Consider the following 21,207-nt stretch of genomic DNA (forward strand, 5'->3'; position numbering starts at 1 on the left):
GAGTTTAATTTTCCAAAATAGCAGTCCTCCCAAACGGCGAGGAGTTCTTGTGTCTCTTTTCCTTTAGTGAAGGGCTCTTGCAATAATAACCAGATTTTTTTTTTAGATTATCCTGATGTAAATCATAAGTAAGAAAACACAGTACAAACTGGAAACAGCAAAAAACCAAACAAAACCCACAAGAGGAGTATTACTTGAAAAAAAGGACAGCACATGTCCTTTTGGGGTAGAATCCTAGATAATTGAAGAAGAGTTAAGAGTGAGAGGCAGGAACATTCATCCTCATGATTACAAAATGTAAGAAAGCAACACCAAATTTTAAAAAAGAACCTTTAATCTAGCAAAATTTCCCGGCAAAGTAGCTGTCAGTGAGCATACACTAGTGCAGGAGTCAGTAACCTTTCCGAGGAGGACTCTCAAAATTTGACTCTATGACCTCTATGTATGGGCTGCGTGCCAGTGATACTTTTTAAAGTCACAAATAATCCTACTTACAAGAGCTCCGTTAACAAATAAATGAAGATGCAGAGCTTTAGCATTTAGGAGGTGGTTGGTAGCATCAGCTGGTCTTCTGTTATCCACAGGCAGCATTGCTGAGGAAGGGCTGGGCTGAGGTCCTGCCTCCCATGCAGATGAAATGTGGCTCATGTGCTGCTCTTGGCATCCATGCCAGGCGTATTGACCCCTGCATTAGTGTTTCAGGCAATACACTGCACAAGGTGGAGGCACTCTCATACAACTTCTGCCCACCTAGACTTCCTACTTGCTTCCACGGGGAAGAAGTTTGTTCAAGATTCATCCACCACTGCAGTAAATGCTAAATAAATGACTACTTATTTTGAAAAGTAGCACAAGCCTTTCTGAAGTTCTCTGCTATGTTTGTTTTCTCAAAAATAAATACATAAAATAAAAGCCTTCGATCCATCATACTGAAAAACTCCTGGCATTTACATATGTTGATTTTGTTAAGTTCAGCAGACCATGCTTCTACATATTTTTTAGACTTTAAATTTGTAATGTTTTTTGTAGCCCAGTAAGAGGATGACATTGGCGTGTATGTTTTTGGACTTAATCCAATTTTAAATTTAACTTTCTAATTCCCCTTTAACGGCACTAGTACAATCATGTACAGAAGCCATTGTATCACTGACCCTTCAGAGAGCTGTTATGCTGATGATGAACACAAATTATTTTGAGAGGCCTATAAAATGGACTCTCAGCTTCTAATGAGCGGGAATCACAAACAAAATATTCCATAAATTGTACTGGACAGACCGCAGGAGCATCAATATTTTTGAAAAACAAGATAATACCTTATCTGAATTAAAACACCACAAGGGCCAATGTTCTCACTAATCTTTTTCATCCATGTGTGGATTTTATCCATCCATGTGCAGAATAATTTTTTATGTGCACCAAGGCATGTGTGAATGTTCACTGGCAACAGCCAAAACAAACCCAGCTGTGAGCACGCTTCTGGGTGGCATTTGAATCTCTCTCCTAAGCAGCTACACAAGCGTACAGCTTATAGGGAACACTGACAAGGACCTTGAATTTGTTGTTTCTTTCAACTTTTTAATAGTTTTTTTTTTTTTTAACTTTTGGAGATTTTTTTTTGTACACGCATTCATCTCAACTTAACTTTATACTGACATAAAAGGGAAAGTGTCAGATCTATGGTAAGGGAAATCAAAGTTGTGGGAAGTGCATGTGAACAGATGTTCCTTAACATTTTGGATCTTCTAAGATGTTTCCATAATATGGTTATTTAAAAAATGGGTCCTGCAAGTCTTATTTGCCTTTTTAATGGATAGTGCTTCTAGGTTGGATGCTTGGATAGAAAAAGACATCCTTTGTCCCATAAAAGGCTAAAAAGGTACAAATTCTGTTGTGCTGAAAGTTAGTTTTCATAAAGGGTGTGTTTACACTAGCAAGTACATTTGAAATTGAGGTGGAAAGACGGCCTTCTTTCGAAATTACCTGCAGAGCGTCTAGACACACACTGTGATCTTTCAAAAGTAACTTCAAAAGAAAGGGGCCGTTCCATCAAAGTTGGTCCTCTGTTCCCAAGGTGAGGAGAGAGCCCTGTTTTGAAAGATTATTGCGAAAGAGTGCAAGTGTACACGTTCTGTGGCCGACTATTTCGAAAGTGGGAGTCCTCCATGGCGGCGATCAGCTGGCAGATGGCAGCACTGCTCACAGCACAAGCAGAGCACTATGGCGCTGGCTTGCGGCTGCATTTGAGGAAGCAGGCTCCCACCACCCCGCAGGCAGGAAGCTGAGAGCATGCGGGCAGCGTGCAGCCCATGCTGCTCTCCACCATGCTGCCTGCTGCGACACCCTAGCTAGCCTGCCTTACTCCCCGGTTACATGGCCAGCACCCCGGACTCCCACTCACACCAGGGCCCCCCCAGGGAGACTGGGGAGTCCTCTCAGGAGAGGAGCTAGGCCCCAACGTGCCAGGCCCCCTCCTGGACAGAGGCCGAGCTGCAGGACCTCCTCACCCTCTGGGAAGACGAGGAGGTCCTGCACCGGACATGGGTCTGGCATGGCAACACAACGGCGTTTGAGCACCGCTCCAAGGGCCTCACAGGCCAGGGTCACCCCACCTGCACCCGGGACCAGGTGAGGTCCAAGCTGAAGGAGCTCTGCCAGGGATATTGCAGAGCCCGGGACATGGCCAGGCAGTTAGGGGCAGCACCCACCAGCTGCCCCTACCTTAAGGAACTGGATCACCTCCTTGGGCCCAGGGAGGTGGGGCCCCCATCCATGGTCCTCGACATGGCAGACCACGACACTGAACTGGAGCCTGAGACAGGGATGGAGGGAGAGGACCACCAGGGACGAGTGGCTGACACCAGGTGCCCGTAGATAGTCAGGCGGCTCCAGACCATCAGTGATGACGAGGGCTCAAGCAAGGGGGCCCTTGTCATCCACAGCCTGTCTGGCCCGTCCAGCCAGGCCCCCTCCGACTGTGCCTCACATGAGTTCCTGGATGGACCCACAGGAATGTGCCACACATGCCCGTCACCCCGGGGCACCACAGGGCACTTGGTCCTGCCTGGGGTGTCCATAGCCCACACACACAGCCGTCAGCCATGGGACACACGCAGACCAGATGGCCCCTCTCCCCTGGCTCAGATGACCGATGCACAGCACTCAACACTTCATGGCTGGGACAGCACCGAGGGCCACCTGGCCATGGAGGGACCAGGGGGCGCAGAGGGGATCCCGTGCTCATGGCATCCATACAGGAAACCCTGGGATGCAGTCCCTGCAGGGCCCCTGAGACGGGGAGATGAGGGGGTGATTCACAGGGGCCATTGCTTGGGCCCAACACGCTGTTCCTCTCCCCTCTTCTGTCTCCACAGCTCCAGCAGCTGGAAGCCGAACTAGCCCTGTTATGGGCCCAGGTAGCCCAACCACTGAGGGTGAAGGGGAACAGCCTGGACCCTAACTGGGGACAGCATGGGGCCACTGCTGGGCCATCCGCCGGTACCACGGTGGGGAGGAGGAGGCAGGGGAAGCAGCCCACACCGCAGCCCTGCAGGAGCTGATGGGTGTGCTGCAGGAGTGGCTCGCCATGGAGTGGCAGGCCTGGGACCAGGTGGTGGCCAACCTGGATGCTCTGACCCAGGCTGTGGTTGGTCACCTGGCCCCATCTGCTGCCCCATCATGAGCCAACCCCCCACCTGCCCCTCCCGCCCCCGTCCCACCATCCCCTGTCACACAGCTGCCCTCCTCCTCCCCCCCCTCTGGCCTCTGCCTGCCCCAGTCTCCCCTTCCCACCCCACATCCTGCAACCCTCTGCCCCTCCGAGCCCAGCCTCACTTCCCTGGTCCCAACCAACCTCCCCCCAGCTGGCCTCGTGTAGCTGGCCCACATGTTGCTGGCCAGGGCTGGCCAGGAAGAGGCTGTGACCCCAGCTCCCTGCTCTCTCTGTGCTGACCCCAGCAAGGCTGTGGGGAGCCTTGCCCCAGCTGCACCCCTACCTTCCCATGTCACTGGCCCTTGCCCAGCCCCAGTGGGGTCCCTGGACATTGGGAGGAGGGGGCGACCATGGGCTGTGGGGATCCAGGCTTGTTAGCTGTTCCCCCACCTGCCTGTATATAGTTCCCTTGAGTATGCAGAGGCAGACAGTTATAATGTGCAAGTAAACTGTTTATTGTTGTGGTTAACCTCTTGTTCCCTGTGTCGGTAGGGTATGTGTGTGCAGCATGGTGATGGTGATGTGTGTATGTGTGTGTGCAAGGGGGTGTGGGGAGGGTGTGCAGGGTGGGGGGGTCACTGTGGCCCCCACTCGCAGGCCTGGTGCAGGGCCTTCTGTACCCACACCCTGTCCTGCTGGGCCAGGTGGCACAGGGTGGCAGGGAGCTGCTCGTACCTGCACCCCAGCCCACCCCTGCATGAACAGCTCATGTTTAGCCTCCACGAGGTTGTGCAGGGTGCAGCAGGCCCTGACCACCGCCACGATGCTATGGAGGACTACCTCCAGTCTTGTGAGGAGGCATCTGAAGTGCCCCTTCAAACGGCCGAATGCCCGCGCAACCACATTGTGAGCCTGGTTGAGCCACTCATTAAAAATGTCCTGGCTACGCTGTCTGTGTCCTGTATATGGCCTCATTAGCTAGGCCTGCAGGGGGTAGGCTGTGTCCGCCATGATGCAGGGTGACACTGTCATGTCCCTTCCGGGGAGCTCCCACTGGGGCGTAAAGGTCCCTTTGACCATATGGTGGCTCAGCCCCAAGTTACAGAACACCCTGGTGTTGTGGGTGTGGCCAGACCAGTCCACGCAGCTGTCCTGGAAGTGACTGTTGCCATCAAAGAATGCCTGCAGGACCCCAGAGTGGTAGCCCATTCGATTCACACAGGCCCCGCCACTGTGTTCCAGGGCCCAGATGGCGATATGTGTACCTTCCAGTTCCCTGAATCAGTTCGGGAAGCTCAAGTCCTCAAAGCCCTAGATGGCATTGTGCAGGTCCCTGACGCAGATCAGCTGCTGCAGGAGGACCCTGTTGATGGCCCGGACAACCTGCAGGGTGTTGGGGCGGGGATGTGATCATGAGTGTGGAATGGGGTGCAGTGTGCCCACCCATCCCTGTCCCCATCCCCTGCAGGGCATGCCTCCCTGGGGCCCTCATCCCCTGCCCCTTGCATGCCTGCCCATCCCTGCTGGGGCCCACCCCTCCCCAGTTCCTGATGGTGCCTCTTACCAGGGTGCCCTTTGCCCCATGCCCCCCCGCATGCAGTCTAGGCATGACCCAGACACAGCTTACCTCGTTAAGGATGGCCCCAACGGTGGCCCTTCCCACCCCAAACTGGTGGCTGACGGATTGGTTACTGCCCGGGGTGGCCAGTTTCCAGAGGGTGATTGCCACCCCTATCTTGAGTGGGAGCACTGGCCTCATGCGGGTGTCGCGGTGCTGGAGGGTTGGGGCAAGCCAGTGGCAGAGCTCCAGGAATGTCTCCTTGGTCATCCTGAAGTACTGCAGCCACTGGTCATTGCCCCAGTCCTCTAGCATCAGCCAGTCCCACCATTTGCTGCTTGTGGGGAAGCTGGTGGATGACCCAGGGGACCATATGGGGGCGTTGCATCTTGAAGGCAGCCACCAGGAGGGTGGCTAACAGCATAGCCACCTGGAGCTGCTGGTGCATGGTGGCTACGACCGTGGCCAGTATGCCTGCCATGGCCTCCATGGAGGGGGAAGCTGCTTGGGGTCCATGGGGTCCTGGGGTGCCTCCTCCACTCGCTCTCTTTCTGCTTGGCTAGAGACAGCTAGATGACCCTCAGCATGTGCAGGCTGAGGATTGGGGTAGGGGGCCCTTTAAAGGGGTGGCAGGTGGTGGCCCTAGAAGGGCTTGTATTCCATGCACCCCTGCCTGTGGCATTTCCTGCCCCTGTACTTTCAAAAGGGCACCCTGGGGCACATGGATGCTCTCTTTCAAAAGTGCAATGGGAGCCATTCGAAGGGGCGGGTCAGACATTCGCTCCCTCTTTGCCTGTGTGGACACTCCCTTTCGAAAGGCAGGCTTTTGACGTTTATTTTCGATAGCGATCCTTTCAAAACAGAGCTGTAGAGTAGACGCAGCCTAAATGTTTAGTGTCTGTTTAGTCTCAGTATAGACCTGCAACACATTCTAGACTGAAAACTGAAAAACACTCCAGAATTGTTGGACACTTGGTAGATCTATAAAGGAATATGAACCAACACATTAATATAAACTCCCTAAAGGAAGTGTGACTACACCAGTTTTAATACATGAGGTAGCCTTGTTCCAAAAATTGGAAGAAAATGGAAAGAATGCTGTTGTTGCTATGGTAACATTGCCTTGGGCTATCATCTTTTTTTGTTCTGATAGCAGTATGATCACATAAGGGCTACGTCTGCACTAGCACACTACATCGAAGTAGCCTATTTCGACATACGAACATTGAAATAGGCTACTTCGACGCATATACACATCCTCTAGGGTTGGTGCCATCGACATTCAATGTCGAAGTAGCAATGGAGAACGTCGAAAGGAGCCGCCCTGGAAGGAAATGTGGAGCGTCCACACAAAATGCTCCCCATTGAAATAAGGGGCCAGCAAAGCCCCAAGCCGCTCCCTTAAAGGGCCCCTCCCAGACACACTCGGCCTGCACAACACGAGATCCACAGAGCCAACAACAGGCTGCAGACCCTGTGAACGCAGCATGGACCCCCAGCTGCAGCAGCAGCAGCAGCAGCCACAAGCCCTGGGCTAAGGGCTGCTGCACAGTGTGACCACAGAGCCCCACAGGGGTTGGACAGAGCGTCTCTCAACCCCTCAGCTGATGGCTGCCATGGAGGACCCCGCTATTTCGAAGTACATATGCCCTACTTCGACGCTGAAAGTCGAAGTAGGGCACCATTCCCATCTTTGGATAGGAATAGCGATTTCAATGTCTAGCCGCCTAACGTTGATTTCAACATCGAAATAGCACATGGCGCATGTGAATGCGACACGTGCTATTTCGACGTTGTGCCAGCTACTTTGAAGTAGCCAGCTAGTGTAGACACACCCAAGATGTGTGAATAATGCAGCATTTCTGCAAGAAACCAGGTTCTCTAATACACTACAAACAGAGCAAGCGCTAAGGCAATACCGAACCATATTAAACACTGGAATACAGAGAGCTGATGCAGTAGGAAGAAGTTGCTTAAAATGTGTGACTAATATTGTATTGTTGCTTCCAAGAATCTCCTTTTCAGAAGTCTCACAGATTCAAACTTTGTTTACATAGCCTGAGAATACATGTGCAACTTAGGTAACTGAGTAAGGTTGTAGTTGGTTAAAAGAGAAATGGAGGAAAGAGGCAGAGAACCTATTTGACAACATGCTAAACTTTTAGTATGAACTATTACTTAGGCCTGGTCTACACTGGGAGATCAAGTCGAATTTAAGGCTCTATGGTCAATTTTAAAAACTCTCCATCCACACCCCAGTGCTTAATAAGTTGATTCTAAGCAGCTGTCACGCAGATTTCTGTCCTGTTGACTTCCCAACAAAGGTACTTGAAAAATCAAACTTGCAATGTCGAACTAAAGCAGTGTAGATTAACCAGAGTTAAAATCAATTTTATTAGCCCCTGAAACTGTCCCACAATGCCCCTCGAGGTGTCCTTTTTGGTCATCACCCTGCCCCCACTGCTCTCTGGCACACCTAGCACACCTAGCAGCCATGAGTTCTCAGCATTACAAAAGGGCCCAGCATTGAGCCATCAGCTCTTGGATGTCACTTCAGTGTGTGGTGAAGTAGCTGTTGTGGGCTGGCTCAAATCCAGCAAAAGGAATGCGATTATTTATGCCAAATTTTCACAAGGCATGATCAAGAAAGGTTACATCAGCGACACTCGGTAGTGCTGCGTGAAGTTCAAGGAGCTGTGCCAGAACTACCAGAAATGCAAGACAGCCAATGGTCAGTCTGGGGCATCTCCCCAGGGCCGTGTCTACACGTGCACGCTACTTCGAAGTAGCGGCACTAACTTCGAAATAGCGCCCGTCACGGCTACACGCGCCAGGCGCTATTTCGAAGTTAACTTCGACGTTAGGCGGCGAGACGTCGAAGTCGCTAACCCCATGAGGGGATAGGAAGAGCGCCCTACTTCGACGTTCAACGTCGAAGTAGGGACCGTGTAGTCGTTGCACGTCCCGCAACTTCGAAATAGTGAGGTCCGCCATGGCGACCATCAGCTGAGGGGTTGAGAGACGCTCTCTCTCGAGCCCCTGCGGGGCTCTATGGTCACCGTGGGCAGCAGCCCTTAGCCCAGGGCTTCTGGCTGCTGCTGCGGCAGCTGGGGATCCATGCTGCAGGCACAGGGTCTGCAACCAGTTGTCAGCTCTGTGTATTTTGTGTTGTTTAGTGCAACTGTGTCTGGGAGGGGCCCTTTAAGGGAGCAGCTTGCTGTTGAGTCCGCCCTGTGACCCTGTCTGCAGCTATGCCTGGCACCCTTATTTCGATGTGTGCTACTTTGGCATGTAGACGTTCCCTCGCAGCGCCTATTTCGATGTGGTGCCACGCAACGTCGAAGTTGAACATCGACGTTGCCAGCCCTGGAGGACGTGTAGACGTTACTCATCGAAATAGCCTATTTCGATGTTGCTACATCGAAATAAGCTATTTCGATGTAGGCTTCACGTGTAGACGTAGCCCAGAAGTGCTGATACTATGATGAGCTGCACACTATTCTGGCAACAGATGCAACCACTTCCCCCCAAAAGTGGTATCAAGAGCTCTGGTTGTGGACAAACTGCTGAAGCACGTGCTGCTGAGGAACTAGTGGCTGACAGTGAGGTGCAGTCCAGCGTAGAAGTAAGCCCTGAAAGCTAGGTGCTTTTTATAGAGCTGGAGCTGATAGAGCCCTTCCCCACCCCTTTAACTCAGAAGCTGACTTCAGAACCAACAGAGATCCTGGAGAGGGCACTTATGGTAAGTAGGCTTTTTTTCTGCTAATAGTATGTTACAATTGTGTTGTGGGGGGTCTATGCCCCTTTCTCTTACAATAGCTGGTTCATGTGCTTGAGCATGGAGCACAGATCCTGCTTGGACAAAAAGGTGAAGCACTTAGACAGACACATCTTGATTTTCATCACGAGAGTTTTGGGGAGTCCTGCGATTCCTGCTTCAATGGTATAACACCTTACTGTGCCAAGCCACCAGTAAGTGATCTGGAATCATGGCAGCACAGAGCATTCTTGCAAATTTTCCAGCATGATAGTGGGATAGAATGAGCAATCTCTCCTTATCCCTTTTCCTTAGTGTAATCAGGCTGATGTGTCATTTGACCACCTAGAACGCATGGGAAGTTTCCTCAGTCACTGATGATTTTTTGCCTGGCACCCTACCCAGAGCAGAGAAGAGTCATGCATCTCCTGGTTCAGTCACTTTAAAATCCAGCATGGGAGTGCAATCACGCATGTAGCAGCTTCCAACTTCCTTCAGGGCCAGCAGGCCATGGAACCCCTTGCCAGCTCACATACATGCCCCCAGTGACTTTTAATGATTTTTAACTTGTCCAGCAGCCACGTGGGAATTTAAAATACAGGCACTGCTTTAAGCAGCATACGCTCGCTCCCCCCAGGGTCCAGTGTCCCTCAGACACACTGAGCCATCCTTACAGACTGCACCACCTCTCCCCCACACACCCTGGCATTGCTTTAATAGAGTTTTTTCCTGTGAACTGAGGAACTGAGGACAGCTTACCATAGTGTTGACTGTAAACCTCTTTCCTGGATGAGCTCAAAGCATTCTTCTTGGAATCATGCATTCTTCTGTCTTACAAGTAACAAGAGTGACCTTGCAGTTGCAATGTGTTCTTCAATAAGGACAGGCAGCCACTGTTGGTCATTGTTCTGAGTAAATATTAAAATGTTGCTAGTGATAATGAATATTTCTGAATTTGTTTTATCAGCAAATGACCTTGGAAAAAGACCAAAAGTGTACAGTTCAGCAGATAGACGGCTACCTATGATATGGAGGAAGAAGAAGACCAAGAATGATTTGTTGGAGAACTACGTGCAAGCAGTTTCAAAAGAAAAGAGTGAAATTAGTGATTGGTGGAAGCAAATGAGGGGGCACAATGAATATATGAATCAATCATATCCTCTATCGGCAAGCAGACAGAGTTGCTGAATTCGGTGATACAGAAATCCAAATTGGAAATAGTCATTCTGAGCAGACAGGTGGAATTAATTACCTCGCTGATGGAGTCAGTGATCTATGCTTGCCCCCCCTCAATGCCCCTTTACATACCCCCCTATCCGTACACATTACCTTCCCCTTTTAGAGGCACAGCATCCTCAGGCTACTCCAGCACCCCCAACACATGCCACCCTTACCTTATTCATTCTCCTCCCCTGGAGGGGGCATTGCATCCCCCAGTCACTCCATGCACCATCAGTTTAGAACCCCTCAACTCAGTCAGCCCAGTCTCCTGCTACTGGCTCAGTGTCCCCCAATCAATCAATCCCCCACTTCCATACCTCATCCCTTAACACATTCAGCACCCTACTCTCATCAGGGACCCAGAATGAGAAGAGAAAGGCCACAGAGAGCCCAGCTTCCTAGCGCCAAAACCTCAACACCCACCAGAAGCCTAACTTTTGGCTAATCATGACCTTACTATCCTTTTTTTCCCCTATCCCCATTCTTTGTTTAGTGCCCCCTAAATAAAAACATTAAATTTTGGAAAAACAGTACTGTGTATTGGTTAACGTGCTTTGGGATTTGGTGGGTGGTGACAGTTGTCTCACAGTTTATGTGGGTTTCAGAAGGGGCAAGGTTACAGAATGGTTGCGGGGCAGTTAATGCCCTTCACAATCTTTCACAAACATGATTTTCAGGGCACCCCTGATTTTCAGTGTGTCTTTCTGGGATTTCCTGTTTTCCCTTGGGGTTGGCTGCTGATATGTTCTTGATAGGACATCTGCTTCGGCCCCCCACACAGACATGAAACTTTTCCTCTTCCCCCACAAACATTATAAAGAATACAGCAATCCCCAATGACCATGGTAGCGTTCAATTCATTGAGGTCTAAACGGGTCAGAAGGCACCCAGACCTCACTTTTAAGTGTCCAAAGGCACATTCTACCACCATTTGCCACCTGCTCAACTTGTAGTTAAAGAGCTCTTTACTGGAGTCCAGGGTGCCTGTGTAGGGTTTCATGAACCAAGGGAACAATGGGTAAGCAGGGTCACCCAAAATCACTATGGGCTTTTCCATGCCCTCAATGTTAATCTTCTGGTGTGGGAAGAAAGTACCACTCTGGAGCCTTCTAAACAGACCGGAATTCCTAAATATTTCTGCATCAGGCACCCTTCCTGACCACCTCATGTTGATATCAGTGAAACGACCTTTGTGATCTACCAGTGCCTGCAACACTATAGAGACGTGCCCCTTACAGTTACTCTGAGGCCTGGCGGTCTGGTGCCAGGTTGGGGATGTGCATTCCATCTATGGCACCACCACAGTCAGGGAATTGCATAGCAGCAAATCTGTCCTCTCTCTCTTGCACATTCCCCTGAGTCACTGTCTTCTGCAGGACAAGCATGTTGATCACCTTGGCTACCTGTATGACAACAGCCCCCACCGTAGATTTGCCCACTTCAAATTGCTCGCTGACCAGTAGCTGTCTGGCATTGCAAACTTCCAAAGAGCAGTTGTCACACGCTTCTCAACTGTGAAAGCAGGTCTCGTTCTGCTATTGCTGTGCTTCTGGGTGGGGGACAGCAGTTCATAAATATTCTTTAAATATAGTCTTATGCATGTGGAAGTTTTGAAAACTGAGCACAAAACAATGCATCAAACTTTGAAATGTATCAAGATCCATGTTAGTGTCTATAATGGAGGGTGGTAGTCAAGATGAAAAGTGCGTGAAAATGCAATTTTTTTTTCCAGGTGGAAAGGGTAGGTGAGGAAAATGCATTCTGGGATGGTGACATCAGAAACCCAGAAACACTTGCAGTACCTTTTTTTCCCATAAGACACCAGCACAAAATCCCAAAATTCAATGGAGATGGGAACTGTGGGATAGGTGCCCAGAATGCACTGTGTCCACAGTCAGACTCAGGCACCCTTGTGGGGACATACTCAATCGACTTTCTTATCTGGTCAGGACACTCAACCTTGACTTTATAGACCCCAGTGTTAAAAATTTGACTTTAACAAATTTAACTTTATTCCCAATTGCATACATACCCTTAGAATGGCAGAAGAATAAAGTCAGATTTTTACAATCTAAAACCTGGCTAGCTGTGCTAGCATACTTTTTACATTTCCAATATGAAAATCTAGACGGAGAAACATGCAACTTTCTGTTTGTTCTTCTATTAAAAAGCAATTTAAAGCTAGTGCAGCCATAGTTTAGCCAGCTAAGGAAGGGTATCACTAGATGTCAAAGTTTCATTTTATTAATAGTTAGGATGGAAAATATTTTTGTTACCATATGTTATGAACAATGAAGTGCAACTGACTCAATTCCATCAGGAGGCTCTAGTGATCATGTGAATGTCAAACAAACATTGTCAAAGGGTTAAACAAAAATGCCAGATTGTGAGGATATTCATTAGAGGACTAGGAAAAAATACTTCCTGGTAATTGTCATTACTCTGGATATTTTTAGGCTTTTTCTGTACGTGTCTTTCTACACACAAAAGTTATTTCAGAATAACAGCCATTATTCCAAAATAACTTTGTGAGCATGTACACAGCAAACCCGAGGTTTCAAAATAATTTCAAAATAACGAATGGCTTATTGCAAATTCTGTAATAGTCATTCTACAAGGAATAGTGCCTATTCTGAAACAGATCAATATTTTGGAATAGGGACTGCATAGACTAGGAATAGGGGCTATTTTGAAATAAGATAATGTGCTTCCAGGGATTCTATTCTGAAACAGGCTTTATTGTGTGTGGAAATATTGAAATATCTATTTTGAAATATCTGAGTTCTATTTTGATAAGCATTTTGTGTGCAGACATGCTATTTTGTGTGCAAACATGCTATTTTGTGTGCAGACATGCTATTTTGAAATAAGCTATTTCAGAAAATCTTTTCTGGAATAGCTTATTCTGAAATAATGCTGCTTCCTAAAGATCTTCCAGAAGATCATATTTCGAACAAGTACATCCACACACAAAAAGCAACTGAATCTTTCAATCCACTCTTCTGAAAGATTGATCTGCTCTTTCAAAAGAAAGCAGCCACAAAGCCCAGGCCACGTTTTTTAAAAATGGAGCAGAAAATGCCATGGACAGGGTCGCATGGCTGCTAAGCCCTTCTGGGAGTCTCAGCTCCCTTAAAGGGCCCCTCCCAAACACCCCCTCCCTGCACACACTGAGACCTGCCTTGCCACAGACAGCAGAGCTGACCTGGTGCAGTAACTAGATGCCCAGTCTACAGTGATATGGATCCCCAGCAGCTCCCTGATGAGGACTTCCTCAATGCAGTGGTCAGCCTGCTGGCCATGGTGGTCATTGCTGCCCTTCACCTCCACGGGTGGGCAACACCCTCCCACTGGCATCATTCAGACCTTCTCCCCAGGGCCCCAGCTGCATGTCCCCTGGCTGCTCCAGCACCTATGGAGCCATCCCACCAGATCTGCATGGTGGGACCGGCTCCTGATGGGCGAGTGGGACGATGCCTGCTGGCTCGAGAACTTTCACATGACAAAACCATTGTTCCTGGAGCTGAGCCACAAGCTCACTCCCACCCTCCAACACCAGAACACCCGCATGTGGCCAGGTCTCCCCCTCGAGAAGCAGGTTGCCATTGTGGTGTGAAAGCTGGCCACCCTGGACAGCTACTGGTATGTGGGGCACCAGTTCAGGGTGGACAAGATAACCTTCAGGGCCATCCTCATTGAGGTGAGGCATGCTTGGGTCAGACACTTGCCATGGGCAGGGGGGAAGGGGCTCCTGGGCAAAGAGGACCCTCAGGGACCAGGGGCACAGGATGTGGGGCCTGGAAGTGACAGGGGATGGGGGGGGCCTGGACCACCACACACTCACAAGAGCTTGCACTCTCTATCCCAAACAGGGTGTCAATTCAATCTATGCCATGTCCCTCCGGAAGGGTCATCTGCACCAGGGACCTGGATGCAGCCATTGCTGGATTCACCATGCTAGGATTCCCCAACTGTTCAGCACCCTGGATGGGACCCATTTTACTATCTGTACACTGAACTGCAGCACAGGCCAGTTCATTAATAAAAGGGGCTACTGCTCAGTGGTGCGCCAAGCCCTGGTATGTGCAAAAGGATGCTTTCAGGACATCTGTGGGGGCTGGTTGGGCTGGACCCATTATGCACAGGTGTTCTGGAACTTGGGTCTCAGCTGGCGGATGGAGGAGCGGACCTACTTTCCCCAATAGGAGCTCCCAGTCAGGGACATCATCATGCCCCTGTGCATAGTGGCTGACGCTGCCTTCCTCTCGCAGCCTTGGCTCATTCGCCCATACACCTGGACCCCACACGGCAGTTTTTTAACACCCAGCTCAACCAGGCCCACTAACCTGTGGAGTGTGCATTTGGGCACCTGAAGGTCTGGTTTAGGTGCCTCCTGATGCACCTTGAGGTTGATCTGCACAATTTGTCTGCTGTTGTGGGGGCATGCTGTGCTTTCCACAATGTGGTGGAGGGGAATGACAAGGTCTGTGTACACTGGTGGGCTGCCAAGGGTGGCCCTGGCTATGAACAGCAGGCTGCTGCTCCATGTCACCAGGCACACAGGGATGAATGGTGGATCAGGGAGGCCCTCTGCAAGGACTTCACTTGTGGGCCTCAGTGAACTTCCCCTAGGCACCCCACACCACGTCCCCACCCACCCATCCACCCCTCGCCACCGCCACACTAAGAACAAGGAGCATGGGGTTGGTGGCAAAATAAATTGTTTAACAAAAACTATGAACTGTGTGAAAAGTATAATTGTAAATATATACAGTGAGGGGGAGGTAGCTATATACATTGGGGGAGTTTGGGACAGGGGGCAGAGGGAACTGAACTGGGGGCAGGCTTGAGACAGAGTGCAGGCGGGCCTTCGTCCTCCAATTGGGTGGAGGTGTGCAAACCACAGGAACCCCTACCACCCCAGGTCCAGAGTCCACGTTGGAGCTGGGATGGGCCTGGGGGGACATAGGGATGCAGGAAGAGTGCAGCAGTCTTGGACTCTGTGTGGGTGGGGCAGTGGTGGGCAAGGGGACAGGGCAGCAGGTGGGGTGGTGGGTGGGTGGGGCAGTGGGGGTGCAGGAAGCTGGGCCAGCTGGGTCATGATGGAGTAGGTGACGGTGCACAGCATCTCTGCTACCTTACCCCAGGCTTCCCGCTCCAGGCCAGGTCATCCTGCTCCAGCACCAACCACTCCTCTAGGAGAATATTTTGCCAGTGAAGGGTGGCTGTGTAGGTGGTGGCCTTGTTGTTCCACCCACAGAGACATGCCCTCCTGCCAAAGGCCCACCCAGCCACCAGTGGTTTGGCTGCCCCGGCCCTCTCCTCTGCTGCTGCTGGACTCCCCAGCTCCTGGACTGGGCTCGCTGTAAGGATGGAAGCTGATGTAGCTGTAAGGATGGAAGGGGAGAGAGAGATGACACAGCAGTTCCACAGCCCAGCCCCAGGGCCTGTGATTTCCCACTCCCCTTTGGCAGCAGGCCCTCCACCCTCCTGTCCAGTGGCCCTGTGGCCCTGGGGGATCCTGACCACTGAGGGGGTCCCCACATGAGGGGAGCACATGCTGGGTACAGTCTGCCCCCAGCCCCATGCATGCAGCTTGCAGTGCTTTCCACCGGAGTGGGGGCTGAGTGTCACCTGTGGTGATTTCAATGGGCTAGGAGACATGACTGTCCATGTTGGGTCCAGGCCGGGGCTGGCAGCTGTGTGGCCGACCTGCTGCCAGCTGTGGCAGAGGCAGGCGCCCCCTCCCCAAGCCCCGGGATGTGAGATGAGCTGGGTACCAAGTGGAGCGTCCCTCAGGAAGATCCCGAGAGGCCCTGGTTGAGGGTGCCTGGCTGGAGAAACCCAATAGGACAGCAATGACAAGCACCCCATCACTGTATCCCACCTCCTCCTCCAAGGTCTGCTTCTCCTGTTCCAGCTCTAGGAGTATGGTCTGGGTGGAGGGTCCAGGCACTGCTCTGTCTCCAGCTTGGGAGTCATGGTGTCCAGCACTGTGAGGAGGAGGCTGTATCCTTGGCCCTGAGGAGGCTATCAAGTTCCTGATACTAGGGGCAGCTGGCAGGTTCTGCCCCTGAGCTGCCGGCCATGTCCCTGTCCCAGACATAGGCCTGCTGCATCTCCTTCACTTTGGAGTTGACCTGGTCCTGGTGGTGGGATGGAGGTTGCCCCTGGGTGGCCAAGCTGGCAGCCAGCCGGACAAAGGTGGGGGCATACCGCTGCTTGCCTGTGATCTCACATGACCTCTTCATCCCGCCAGAGCCCAAGGAGGTCCTGCAGCTTGGGCTCCATCCAGGATGGGGCCCTCTTTTTGGTGGCCCAGGTGAAGTCCTGTGACCCCTCTGTTGGCTCACTGGAGGATCCCTGGGGGCCACAGGGCTGCTGGCCATTTGGTGCAGAGGTCGGACTGTCATGTCTGGGGGTAGCTGCGAGGGTGTGACTATGAACAGCCTGTGCGCTTGCTCCAGCCCTGCTCTCAGCTTCCTCCCATGGGGTTTCTGGGTCTCTGTGTCTTTAAATGCAGCGTATGTAGGGAGCATAGCGGCCCACTGCTGCTGGCCAGGGTGTCTCCATGCGCCAGCTGCCTGCTGCCATGGAGGACTGCTCTTTCAAAAAAGTGGCCCGTGGAGTGTCTACATATTTTCTTTCAAAAGAATCACCACATGCTTTCGATTTTCTTTCCAAAGAATGTGTTCTGTGTGTAGACATGCTGTAGGACCTTTCGAAAGAGCCCCAGCTTTCAGAAAAACTTTTTAAAGGACTTGCTTGTGTAGACACAGCCTGAAAGTTTCTTAGGTATGATGCATACTACAAGCGCTACTGAAGATAACAGTAATGAGATGTTACCTTAAATAAAGACTGAACTCTTTTGACAGAATCTGGACATCTATTACAAGTTTGCTAAGAGTAATTAAAATATGTCTCCTACCTAAATTCTTCATGAAGCAAAATGCAGCATTTTAAATATTTTCCTTTCATTAAAAACTCCTCGTATTTACTCCCTGTAGATGAGATCATAGAAAGGCATTGAAGAAGGTTGTTCACACCAATATTATTTGAACTGAAAAAGAGTTGACATGCAGTATCTTGATCCTCATTGGTCAGCAGGGCTAGAACAATGTTTGCTGAGTTGCTATGCAGGTAGGGGTGCTTGCCAGCTTGGTCCATTAACAACACTGAACCTAGGTCTTGTTGATAAGAATAGTTATTGTTTGAATAAAATGCGCTGATAAGATGCTCTTCCAGGCAGGTAATCAGATATTTCTTCTATGTGCACGCGAACAATGTTGAAAGGCCTAAGTCATGCCTTGTAACCACTCCTCATTAACAGAAGTTTTCATCTGAATAGGCCAGATCTATCATTTTTTAGGCTTGCTGAGGTGGGATTTTGGTGTGTGGGAGGAGGACAGAAGGGCTACGTCTACACGTGAAGCCTACATCGAAGTAGCTTATTTCGATGTAGCGACATCGAAATAGGCTATTTCGATGAATAACGTCTACACATCCTCCAGGGCTGGCAATGTCGACGTTCAACATCGACGTTGCGCAGCACCACATCGAAATAGGCGCTGCGAGGGAACGTCTACACGCCAAAGTAGCACACATCGAAATAAGGGTGCCAGGCACAGCTGCAGACAGGGTCACAGGGTGCACTCAACAGCAAGCCGCTCCCTTAAAGGGCCCCTCCCAGACACAGTTGCACTAAACAACACAAGATCCACAGAGCCGACAACTGGTTACAGACCCTGTGCATGCAGCATGGATCCCCAGCTGCCGCAGCAGCAGCCAGAAGCCCTGGGCTAAGGGCTGCTGCACACGGTGACCATAGAGCCCTGCAGGGGCTGGAGAGAGAGTGTCTCTCAACCCCTCAGCTGATGGCCACCATGGCGGATCCCGCTATTTCGATGTTGCGGGACGCGGATCATCTACACGTGCCCTACTTCGACGTTCAACTTCAAAGTAGGGCGCTATTCCCATCCCCTCATGGGGATAGCGGCTTCGACGTCTCGCTGCCTAACATCGATGTTAACGTCGAAATAGCGCCCAACACGTGTAGCCGTGACGGGCACTATTTTGAAGTTAGTGCCGCTACTTTGAAGTAGCGTGCACGTGTAGACACGGCTAAGGAGAGTGATGCGTGCTGACTCGCCTGTATTTCAAAGAATACAAGGAGTTGGCCTGAGCATTTTATTAATTTCTACCAAATGATTAAAACTAATCATTTGAGAAGTTTATAAAAATGTTTAAGTTAAATGCTACTTATGATATTTATATGCTTGAGCCTGTTGCCTTTATTTTTCTGACTAATTCAGAATAGTTTTGGAGTTTTAAGTCAAACTATTTTGTGTAATTAATTTTATATAACATTACAAAAATTATTTTAACAAATAGTTAACATTAGGACCACAAAGTTAAGTACTCAAAAGTCAGAGTGTCAGAATTAAGGTTGACTTTCTGTGAAAAGTTTGGTTTAAGAGTCTTGCCCAGAATTACACAGAAACTGTGGTATAAGTGCCAGCTCTCCAGTGCCTCTATTCAGCTGCCTTGGTCATGAGGCTATCTTTCCTTTGCATCACTGACTATCCACCTTCCAATTTCTGGTACAAATGAAGCAAGGCTACTACAGGGTCCTACAAACAACAGCCTCCTTCACCACACTATCCTGATTAATCCACAGAGTAGATCTGTGGTCCTGTGGAAAAAATAGTATGCGATTAAAGACTGCATTACAATGCATACTTATAAAGATAGTGTGGCAAATTAATATTGCCCCAGTCTTCTGGCCCTGCCATTCTTGGTCCTAGTCTCCTTCTCTGTGCAATCTACTTATCCCAATCTATTCTTCCCAGCCTCAGTTCCCTCTACGTTCAAAGGAATCTTTCTCCTTCATGCTGAATGAGACAAGTAAGGGGCTGGAGGAGAGACAGACATTTTTTCTGCTTTCATTTTCAGTGCCCTGGCAGAGATACAGGCCAACCCACTGCAGGGGACATCCTCTTCAGGCAGCCCTCCATACTTACAGCAAACAATCTTCGAGGAGCTTGGCTCTGAGGTTCTAGCAAGTCTCTAAGTGTGTGCATTGTAATTTTCTCATAGACTTTTTACAGCTTGGCCAAGTTTGGATGGATTTCTGTGGAATGTGTCAGGCATGTGACTTTGGCATAATGGTACCTCCTGCCACATTTCTAGTCACTGCTCCAAAGTGTAGAAGGGAACTAGGGCTTCTCTGATAAAAGGTCACCAGAATTGTTAACATTTACAATAAACAGTATATCTTTCATCTCTTTCTCTGTAGTGGCTGAACCATTTTTGCTGAAATGAGGGGCCACCGGAACTCAGCCTGAAGCAAACTCCCAGATATGTCATGATTAAAATATGGCCAAATGATAAGCATCTGAAAACAGTGGTTTAGAATGGAAAATGTCAGGCAACCTTAGGCAGATTTATTACAATTAGACTTAATTACTTCTAGGCTCCTTACAATAAGTTGACATACACACTATGAAATGGGGTTGTGTAGATCCACGCATGATCTATGTAGTGAAGGGGTTTCTCTAGGATTTGTGGTAGACCAGGTTGGGTGGAATTGCTCTTCTACAAGCCCCAAAAGTGAGTAAGAGAGATCTTTTAATTTGAACTTTTGAGATTGACTAGGATTTGTAGGAAGATGAAGTGTAGGTGAAAGGAACTACCCAAGGAACTGGGAGAGAAATCTGCTTCACGAACCACAGCTAACTGCCCAACAGATCTATTTAAAGGAACAGGTTCAAATATAAGAATCACTGTCTGATTTTCCAAACACTAATTAATCACAGATTGCAATATGTTATTTTCAATGTGCATATCAACAACATAAATTAAAATACTTAATATTAAAATGGTTGAAATACAGTTTGTGGAAGTTACCCATTCTGCATGTAAAACCATCCTGACTTCAGGTTAGAATGATGCCTTGCTTTGGAAAAAGAAAGCCATTAATCTATGGCTGCTATAAGCAAGAACATGTTTCACTTTCAGTCTATTTTGCAGCATACCAACTTTCAAATAGAACACAGCTACATCTCATAGAGCTGGAAAGGACCTCAGGAGGTCATCAAGTCCAGTCCCTTGCCCTTTTGGCAGAGCCAAGTACCCCCCCACACCCTTTTTTAAAAATCTATTGTACCCTGATCCCTAAATGGCCCCCTCAAGGATTGAGCTCACAATCCTGCATTTAGCAGGCCAACACGCAGACCACTGAACCATCCCTCCCACACACTGACACAAATTCACAACTTTGAACAACTGGATGCAAATCTATCCACTTTGTCTGACGGTAGCAGCTAGAGACACAAATCATGTATCAGGACAAGGTGCTGTGTAACCATCAACAGAAGATGGCACATCCTTCAATAATCTTACTATTTACTTGTAAGACTAGGGACAACAAAGAGGTACAATACATGGAAGAGGAAGTTCAAGGTAGCAGTGAGCCCCTCCATTCTACTTCACATTTGCCTTTTCAACTTTCCTTGACCACTGGCAGGTCCCTTATAGTGGTACTGCTATTGACACTGGTAATGACCATTCTAGGAATCATCTCTTAACAGATGTCTTGTGAACAAGTTGCTCAAAAATGTGTGCTCATACCCACACATTTGGATCATGAATCAAATGTCATCATTAAGTGAACAGGAACACTAGTACAAGAAACTGAAAGAGCCTTCTAAAAAACCTGCTGTAGTAAGTACTCTCTATTAGAAAGTAGGTTGCTGGGGTGTATTTTTAAGGAAGAACCCCTCAGAATGTAAACAAGACATGTATTCTCTGGAATGACAGGCTAATTTAGAAACAGCGTGAAGTGAAGGTAGTTTCTTGGAAAATATATTACTTTTTAAGTTACTGGATACCATAATTTTCCCAGAGAGAATTTCCTGCTCTGGATGATGGTCAACAAGGTTAAACAGTAAAAGACCATACCCTTTGCCTTACATTATCTAGGATATATTTTACACTATTACAATGTAATCAAAATGCTTCCTA

The 21,207-nt window shown here is 49.2% G+C and overlaps 1 protein-coding gene across 4 annotated transcripts in view; it reads right to left on the reverse strand.

Annotated features, from left to right (window-relative positions):
• PALLD (palladin, cytoskeletal associated protein) overlaps positions 1 to 21,207 on the reverse strand; it is a 357,303-nt gene that overhangs the window by 294,482 nt on the left and 41,614 nt on the right. The gene's annotated exons all lie outside the window — the stretch shown is intronic.

Source organism: Carettochelys insculpta, chromosome 4 (genome assembly GCF_033958435.1).
Source record: "Carettochelys insculpta isolate YL-2023 chromosome 4, ASM3395843v1, whole genome shotgun sequence".
Taxonomy (NCBI): Eukaryota; Metazoa; Chordata; order Testudines; family Carettochelyidae; genus Carettochelys; species Carettochelys insculpta.